Source organism: Aythya fuligula, chromosome 1, assembly GCF_009819795.1.
Source record: "Aythya fuligula isolate bAytFul2 chromosome 1, bAytFul2.pri, whole genome shotgun sequence".
Taxonomy (NCBI): domain Eukaryota; kingdom Metazoa; phylum Chordata; class Aves; order Anseriformes; family Anatidae; genus Aythya; species Aythya fuligula.
The window spans coordinates 186,593,876-186,603,380 of record NC_045559.1 but is presented as its reverse complement, the minus strand read 5'-3'; the positions used below and the strand labels follow the sequence as shown (position 1 = coordinate 186,603,380).

The 9,505-nt window shown below is 45.5% G+C and overlaps 1 long non-coding RNA gene across 3 annotated transcripts; it reads right to left on the bottom strand.

Annotated features, from left to right (window-relative positions):
* Nucleotides 1-727: 727 nt before the first annotated feature.
* LOC116501978 lies at nucleotides 728-8,039 on the bottom strand. Of its 3 annotated transcripts, none has more exons than XR_004254534.1 (5): nucleotides 7,922-8,039; nucleotides 5,354-5,474; nucleotides 3,955-4,093; nucleotides 3,311-3,378; nucleotides 728-3,030 (listed from the first exon to the last, which is right to left on the bottom strand). It is a non-coding gene; the product is annotated as an uncharacterized LOC116501978 (long non-coding RNA). The 3 variants fall into 3 exon arrangements; XR_004254533.1 differs by having other exon boundaries at nucleotides 5,354-5,434; XR_004254535.1 differs by having other exon boundaries at nucleotides 3,955-4,090; nucleotides 5,354-5,434.
* Nucleotides 8,040-9,505: the final 1,466 nt, after the last annotated feature.

The window sequence follows — 9,505 nt, the reverse complement described above, 5'->3', positions numbered from 1 at the left end:
GATGTTGCTATGATGGGGATGGGGTAGGTCGGCTTCCGTAGCCCACCTGAACGAGATACCACAGACCTTTGCAGACTGTAAGTAAATCTGGATTATATAGGGGAAATATGCAATAAACCATGGCCATGGGAGAATCTGAGTGGGGAGTCATGCCTGTGAGACAGAGCTCTGCTGGAGACCACCAGTACTGCCATGGCCAGGTGACAGGGATGGACCCAGGAGAGCTGCTTCAGGGCAGGAGAGCTCAGTTCCCTCTGGACCACCTGCAGCTCCTACACTGGACACTCTCAAGAGAATCCTGATGCCAGACATGGTCATCTCCCATCCCAAATCACCGTCATCCAGCTTATGGTCTTACAGTTTGTCTTATGTGCACACCCAGACTTCTGCAGGCTGAGGTTGTTTAACCCCTGATGAAGTCCTCAGGGTGCAGAAACCAGGTGGACCAGCACCCATGGGTCAAATCCACAACTTGCTCAGGGGTAAAGGGACACTGTGCATGATTTAGGACACCCTTAGGGACCATGGCACTGCTTCAGATCCCAAGATGTGATGAGCAACCGTAACCCCATTTACAGATACCCATCGCCTCACAGAAACAGACACCATGACTGAGAAGCTGTACGTCAAACAGACGCATTATGTGACTCATGCACAGAATCACATTAATTTAATCAGATGCTAAGAAAAAGAAAGCCAAAAATCATGCAAGATCCACTTCCTTTTATTTCATAGAGACTCTCTGAGCCCACATTCCCTGGCACTTAGGGCTGCACACAATTCCCAGGTCAGGGCACAGATGGATTATGTAGATGGGGACAAATGAAATGCTGTGTAGCTACAGGAAAATGCAAGCAGAATTTACCCTGGAGCTGCTGTAATTAATAGACCAATGACAACCATCACAGAAAATGCACCAAACAAGGTTTCAAACTGAGAAAATACAAAATGTACAGGGAAAATAGCATACAGCTGGAGGCTTTTAATCTGTCTGCTGCAAAACTGCCCCAGAGTTGGGAATTATTGTGGTTTCTTAAAATCAGCTGCCCTTTTATTACTTGGACACTGAGTATTTGATGACTTGTGGAAGCCCCTGTCCAGGCATATATGTTTTTGTATGTATTTACATTTAACAAGAATGAATCAGTAGAGCATGAATATCTTCTGAGATGCTCTTTGAGACTGTTGCCCTGTATCAGGAATTAGGGCAGAAGTGTTTATACGTAAGGGAATGGGGATCGCATCCTGGGAGGAATGAATGTTTACATATAATCTTTGACAGATGGAGATATTAATGCTTTTATTTTATGGATAAAGAAGACATATTAGATGTATTACACAATAGTAAAAGCTCTGTGATGAGGATAAGCCTCTGGTCTTTTAGGGTGGAAATCTCTTTTCTCTAGTTCAAGCGGAAAGCCTCTGGTGAAGGGCTGATGCGCAGGGGGGAGGTGATCACAAATCTGGCAACACTCAGTCCTGAGGAGGGACTCAGGGTGAATTACAGGAGGAACAGCAGAGAGAGCACATCATAGGATACCAACATTTTAGTGAGAGTCATTCAGACTCAAAAAAAAACCACCAAAACCTGTGTGGTTAGAGACAAGAACTGGGAAGAGTAATAAAACATCATCAGTATCCCAAAATTATGGATAGATATGGAACAAAATCCTGAAACACATCCACACAAACACCTGCTGTTAAACTGATTGCTGTTCTGACCTGTGAACCTCCTTCCTCCTTCCCCACTATTCCCAACCTCCCATCTGAATGCAGCTTGCCTTGAGTTTAAACGACAAACTCTGCAGGAAATGGAATATGTGTATGTATATGTGGGGAGTTTATAGCCAGGCTGTTTATTATTGTACTCAATGGCAATTTATTTGCCCATCCTGACCTCCTCTCCTGGAGTTATTGATCCTGCCAGGATGACTGACAAGAAGTGGGTCTGGAGCCTTATTATAGCTTGGGAGAATTATGGCAATTTTGCAGCATTTGTAGCAAAAGGGAAGCCTTTTCCCAGGGCTTTTTAAGAGCTTCAGTTCTACGTCTGGTGATGTCTTCCTGCTTTTGCAGCAGTCCCAGTTGAGATAAATGAAGGAAAAACAGTCTCTGAACTGAGCTTTATTAACCTGGCTTTATTTGTATGCTTTAAAGAGACGGCAAATCAGGTCAGGATTAGTAGCAGTTGCTGGGATTTCAAAAACTGCTCTGTTAGCTGTGACCTACCAAGGAAAACAAATGAAATTGGCTTGTGCTCTTGTTTGTGCTTATACTTCTGTATGAAAACAATGCATTAGAGGATTGGGACTGCTTTTTCTTATAGCTCTAAATGAAAAAATATATATGTCTAAAATGTCAACTTTGCCTTTCTCTATTTTTGCTGAACAACTTACAGGAGGTCTCAGGGTATTCCCAGCTCTTAGCTAAGGTGGAAGAATTATCCAAGCGTTTACCAAGAATATATATTCTTCTACGTATTTTTAGGAATTTCAATGAAGCAGAAAAGAAATCCCTGAAGGACATTAATAGTTTTAATGAAAAATCATTACTCCTCTCAGCAATGTAATTTTTATATATATCTGTACTATTACAGTTATCCAGCAAATCTATCAGGACAAGCCCTGGAGTTATTATAAAAAGAAATCAAGATAAAATTATTGTATAAAGAGGGAAAAACTTTTCAGGCCTGCACCATGCAGCATAAACAAGGAAAGAATGCAATGATAATTCTCTTTTCCCCTTGGCAGGACACCCTTAGATGGAGCTCTAGACATTTACCAGAGAGGCGATATGGGGGGAAATGGGTCAGTGCCTGAAAAGAGAAGAAAAAGGAAAAGAGGATAACCCCCATTAATGCCTGTGTGTAGGTCTTTGTTCTCTTCCCTCATACGTGGGGCTGACACAGACGGTCTTGTGGCTGGTTGCAGCTATCGATGAACAGAGACGTGGCCCGGTCGCTGGAGCACTGAGGTAGCTCCGAGTGAAATTCAACAGGATGTTGATCTTGCTGACAAATGGCAAGGAGGGCTGAATATTAAATGAAACGTTCATTAAAAAAATCTCCCAAAGCAAACAATAAGTGCTCTATACATCCAAGCTGAACGTGATCAGAGTGTGACAGCTGAAAGGACCACTGAACAAAAGACATGCTGTAAAATGCTGTGTAGCGATTGACTAACAAAAGCTCACATGCAGGAGGCACAAAAGAAGAGAATTTAGAGGAAATCATAGATTTCAGTGTAAAATTTCTATTCATGCAGCTTAACTCTGAGAATTATGTCCCAAAACATCAAGTTAATGCACTCACCCTGAAAGATCCTTCTTCCGTGGCTTCCCTCCACATCCTGTGCCAGCAGACAGAGGGCCAAATCCTGCCTGTGGGTAAAGGGCTGAGTTACAGCACTGAAGTACTTGTATACTCTGTGTGCTCCTTTATAATGGAAATCAACAAGGCTAATCAGCAAGGCTGCTGTTACTTCTCCACTGTTTTTTCTGTTTTTCAGGCAGGTCTGCAGCCCCTGGACCAGATGCAGCAGGCTGTCCCCAGCAGGCTCATGCCAGCTCTCTCCTGCCCCAAAGACAAGCACCCCAGACTTGATGTGCAAAGAGAAACCACAGAAAAGTGCTGCATTGTTCAGGAGACTACAGAGATAACAGGAAAACAAAACAAAAAACACATATGGTCTGGAGAATAGCTGGATGACAATGAGTTAAACTGAGAGAAGAATCTGGCCCAGCATGGACACTGGACAAAACCTGTGCTCCTGCAAGTCAGGGAGGGGAGTAGTCTGGGGTACTCTGTTGCTTTGCATTACTTCTGATTTTGTAACCTTATTGATTTGAGCAGACTCTTCTTGGAAGCACTTAGCACTTCTGCTGACTTACAGGCAGAGGAGAGGTAAAATAGTTGTATTTCCCCCACCCCAGACGTCTCCCCTTCCCACACTCCACCTCCGGCGAGACAGGGAGGAGCACAACAGCCAGGCAGGGTGGTGGCAAATCATCCCTCTGCTCCTGGCCACAGATCCCACTCCTCACCAGGGATGTCTGAGAGCATCATGAGTCATTGCAGGTTGTTCCTCAACAGCTGCTGGAAGATAACAGCAGAGTCATTCATTAAAAACATAATAATAATAATAATAATAATAATAATAATAATAATAATAATAATAATAATAATAATAATAATAATAATAATAACAACAACAATAACAATAACAATAACAATAATAATAGAGAGAAGATTCAGCTTGGAAGACTCAGTCTCTTCCCAGGTGTGTGCTCAATACTGGGAAAAAGCTGTATTTCCTCTTCCTAAACCCAAAAGACACTGCACAGTACTGCCACCTTTTAAACTTTTTATTTTTTAAAACTACCAGAGTTGGAATTTAAGCCAAGAAGCAGGCGAAAGAGTTTCAAAATGAATGTGGTTTAACTCCATTGGTGTTTTCTTCCAAATTCAGAAATTCTTTTTCCCCATTGTGAAATCTTGTGAACTCCCCACATGCCTCTTTCTGCAGCTTCTGTTCAACAAGCCATTGAACTTTTCCTATCCCCACCCTCATGACATTTCTACCCCTGCACACATCCTGTGGAGCCATGTGGAGAATGCACACTGGGGTGTAGGATGAGTGCGCAGCAGGGGAAGGCAGCAGCATCTCATCAGAGCATGCATCAGGGAGCTGACTTTGCGAGGCTGGGAGGCAGCAGCTTGCAGGCAGAGGTTGGTCTGTCCACGTCTGCCATCCGTCTGTCCTGCCATGCCAGATGCCAGGGTCGGCTCCTGGCATTGGGCTCCTGGGCTCAACCAGGAAAGAAGGAAACACTGCCAAAACCATTCCTGCTTCTCCTCCTTTGGAGCTGTTCATTAGTAGACACGTGGGTGTGGGACTGGAGTACAAAACTAGAGTTGTGTAGGGGCGATCTGGTGATAGAGTGTGAAATTCAATGAGGACGTGCATTTTGGGGGGATAATACCACCAACCTTTCTAACTGAGGGTGTGTAGATTTGGCCTTGTCTACACAATGGTGATGCATGCTTTGGGAGGCTTTCTGTGGTGTTGAGGAGAACTGAGATCTCTAGTAGAAGTAACAGTTGTTGAGCTCCAGATGGGGCTTGTATTGCAGGTGATGTATCAATAAATGGGAAAGAAAGAATCAGACCAGGTCCTGCTGCCTCAGACAACCTGCTTGGACACATAGTGCTTCAGGTGCTACCTGGTAAAACCAGCCATAAAATGCTTGACTCCATCTCCTTTCCATCAACCATAGCTGCAAAGGGAAAGCAGGTTTATAGAGAGGCCCAACAACCATGTATGTGGCTGAAGGGGGTTGAAAATCTTCTCCTCACCTGGCTGAGCAATGCCTTCTCCTATGGTCTTCGTGACACCAAAGACTGGTGATGGCGGCAGTCATCCAAAAAGTGCTGTTCCTGGAGAAGCATGGCAACGTTGCCCATCATGTACAGTTGGCTTTGATGCAACAGACAAGAGCTGTCAGAGAAAACTTCCCAAACAGCACACTGAGTCCTCTTTAGCCCTCTCCTGCAGAGCTAGTGCAGAGCTCCCAGACACTAGGGGATGGCTCACATCACCCACATGGCTGCATCAAATTTGACCCCAAACCTAATCTGGGGCCCAGGCTTCCCCTCACCATTTACATGTGTCCACACACACATTTAACCCCAAGCACCTGCAGGGGACAGGAGTGGAGAGAGTCATGGTCGGAGGCACCGGGTGGTGTGGGACGGCCGGCTGCTCCCTCACGGGTGAGCTGGCCTGTGACGGCGGCACGGGCTGACAGCAGAGCACAGCGTGGAGATTAATTGCTTCTAATGAGCAGCACCGCAGCCCTCCGAAAAGGGCTAACTGGGGACCGCTGAGGAATTGATAACATTTTAACCCTCTGTGGTGTTGGTCCTCTTGCTGGGAGCTTTTTGGGAATGCCATCCCCATGCCTGGGAGGGAAAGAGTTTCTGCAGAGCATTGGCCTGGATTTACACCTCCATAAAGAGCCTGTGTTTGGGTTTCTGCCACCTGGCAGAGCTGCATGAAGTGACCTTGTCTCTCTCCCCTTTTCTTCTTTTCCCTTCTTTTTCTTCCTCTTTTCCTCTCCCTTTCTATGCGCATCTTTCATATAAAGGGAGAAAAACAAAAACCAAAAAAAGAAGGTCCCCAGGCCAGGACAGCTATTTGAGCTATCCCTTCAGACACCACAGAACTACAGAATGGAGGAGGCTGGGAGACGCCTCTGGAGGTTGCCTGGTCCATCCCACCTGCTCAACCAAGACCACTACAGCAGGTAGCCCAGATATATATGTACACAGGGAAGGAAACCCACACGTTCTCCATCCACCAGCAGCACCACAAGCTGGTGTCCATTCATCCTCCAAGCAGAGCTGAAGGGAGGTCCCCACACAGGGAGGACCTGCCACCACAGTGGCCGTTCCCTCAGCTCCCAGCCCAGGATGAGATGGAGGGAGAGGAGTAAATGAGATTTTCACAAAACAAGCATTTGTAGCTTCAGGGGCAGAGGAAGAGACAAAAACTTGATGGTCTGAGTGAAACACGAGCAATGCTCTCACCTGGGAAAAGAAAACTGGGAAGAAAAAAAGTCAACAATTGAGTTGTGACAGCTTTGTGGAAAATCACCACAGCTTTTCATTGCTGTTTTCATTTTGGGACTGACCTAGTTTTTTATGTGATGAAAAGGTGGGGGTGTTACAGAGCTGTGGAGAACCGAGCTGGCCCAGGCTGAGCAGAACCACAATCACAAAAAACACATGCTGTTTGGGAAGTTAAATTTTTCTCATTTAACTCAGCCCAAACTGAACTTGTTAGGAAACTACATTTTCTGGACCTTGCTTTGTCTTTAGGGACATGGGAAGAGCACCTTTTCTGAGAGCAAAGCACAGGTGGTCAATGAGGAGAGCCCTGGGAGGGGGTCAGTCACAATAGCTGGCTCTGGGCAGATGTCCAGCACACACAGACTGGTGGCAACAGAGCCTACAAAGTAGGGCAGCTAGTCACTAACCACAAAAATAATAATAAATTAAAAAAAAAAAAAAAGATCAATTCACTTTGCAACACATGGAAAAGCTGAAGGTCTGTGGTGTGATTTTTATTTGGACATGTTCACCTTTCCCTCTGATCCACGACCCAAGGACAAAAAGTGCTTTTCAAGAAACCTTGAGTTACAACCATTCCAAACTCCTTTGTCTAGTTCAATGTTTACTCCATAAATCTTTCCTAAGAACACCAATTTTGGATAATAGACTTGGGATTGTTAATGGTTTTCTGAAAACGAGAGAGGATGCTTTACTCCACCAGATTGGTTTTATGCTCAGAGACCACAGGTCACGTAGTGACAGGAACTGTAGTGTAGCTATTAACCAAGAGTTTCTACTGAACAAAGGGTTTCCCAATTCATTTAAGCTAAAAATACTCCATTTTGGAACTTTTATTGTTAAAATAATTTTAAACATTTAAATCACTAATAATGTAAAATATATGTGTTAAAGATTTTTTAACATATGTAACAATTGTGTTTGTATATAGATGAGAGACAATATTTCAATCAATTTCAATGCTTTGGTGTCAAAGTAACTCAGCTCCAAGGTGTGACTTATATTTTTATAAACATAATTTTGAAGGATTCTTTACTCAAACCAAATGGTTTGTAAAAGTAATTTTCTAAAATAGTTAAACTCTTTCCTCTAGAGATAGAAGCCACATATCTGACTAGAGCAGCTTATAGGGTGATATCTTTTTGTGCAACAAACAGCTGCTCTAGAGCACCCTAAGCTCATCTTTATCTTTGAAGGTGGTAATAAAAACAGAGCAGACTACTGCATAGCAAAACTTTCCTTAAATAACATATCGTATGATACAATCTCAGAGAAAAAATAGGAAAATCTTACATGCAAGAGCAGCTCTGTAGCCGAGATGTGCTTGGTTTGTTTTAGTTTTTCTCTCCAAGCATTGCTGATGAAGAATGTGCTCTTAAGAAACTACAGACTAATGCGTGGACAAGGAGAAAATGTCCTCCTACAACAAACAAGACGTCTCTCATTAGCAAACTGCCTGAGTGCTACTATAAGGCATTAGTGCAGCTGGCACAGCTCCCGAGAATAGAATTATTCATTGCCATGGTTACCCATGCTAGAAATATTATCCTCCACAATCGTTGTAAACAAAGATCCTTTCACAACGGTATAAAAATCAGAGTGCTTGAAGCAATTAAAGGAAATTATAAAATTGTACAGAAGTCGAAGTTGTGTCGTGCAAGCTCTGCAGCTTTTCTAACACGGGGGGGGGGTTCAAAGGCCTCTGGGAAGTGCTGAGCCTCTCCTGGACTCAGCGAGGTGCAAAGCTGGGGGCTGCCCTTGGGAGGCAGGGCCAGAGCCCTGGTGTCTCCACTGAGACCCCTGGCAGCAAACCAGCCCTGCTGTGGGTATGTGGCACTCGGCACGGGTGTGCTTCTTGAACCGCACAGGAGAGGCTGGCAACAGCAAGGGGGAAGGAAGTTATCACTTGTCTTGGTGATGAGTAATATCAGAGTTAATGTGCAGCAGCTGATCCAGAGCATCCTAGGGGAGGATGGTGCCTGGAGCCAGCAGGGACTCGAACGGGAACAGCAGCCACAAATAGGGTTCCTCCCCTGCACCCAGAGCAGCTGGAGCAGAAGATACTCCACCAAGTGACTTCTGTGCTGTGCAGCGCAAGCAGGGCAGCCGAGGAGACTGCTGCAGCGCCGCTGTGTCCTCAGCTCAGTTCACGGCAGCCAGGGATGAGGGAAGAGCTTGTTGTTCAGACACTGAAAGGGGACAGAGCTGTGCAGGAGGACTCACTATCTCACCATCCCTATTCCAGCATCACCACCAAACCCTGGCCATGGCCCAGGCCTCACTGCACTGGGACAATGTGAGGCTGCCCATAGGATGTCCATGGGCAAACACCCAAAGAGGTGGGTTGGCTCACCCCAGGCAGGCTCCCTCTGAGCACCAGGCAGCACTGCTGTGCTGGGCGGGTGACAGAGCCCTGGCACAGGCTGCCCAGAGAGGCTGTGGGGTCTCCTCCTTGGGGAGCTCCAAAAGCCGCCTGGACGTGGGCCTGGGCAGCCTGCTCTGGGGGTCCCTGCTTGGGTAGGGGTGGGATAATTCAAGACAGAGCATTAACACCTATGAGGAGACCCAAGAGGTGAGATGAGATACTCAGGATATTGCTTTGGGACCAAAAAACAGTCACTGAAATAGAGCCCACAACAAAACCTTGTTAAATTAACTAGCATATCTCCCTTGGGATGCAACATCTAACGAGCACGCCTCAGCACAGGTGATGCAGCAGGGAGCTGAAGCATCAGCTTGCCCCCACCGTGATGCTGCTGGGGGCAGCTGCCCGATGGTCCAGCCATGGCAGCACCCAAATCTTGAATGCCGGCCCTTGAAACACAAAGGGAGAATAAACCCAAGAAAAAAAATACCCAAGCACAAAATACCACATGA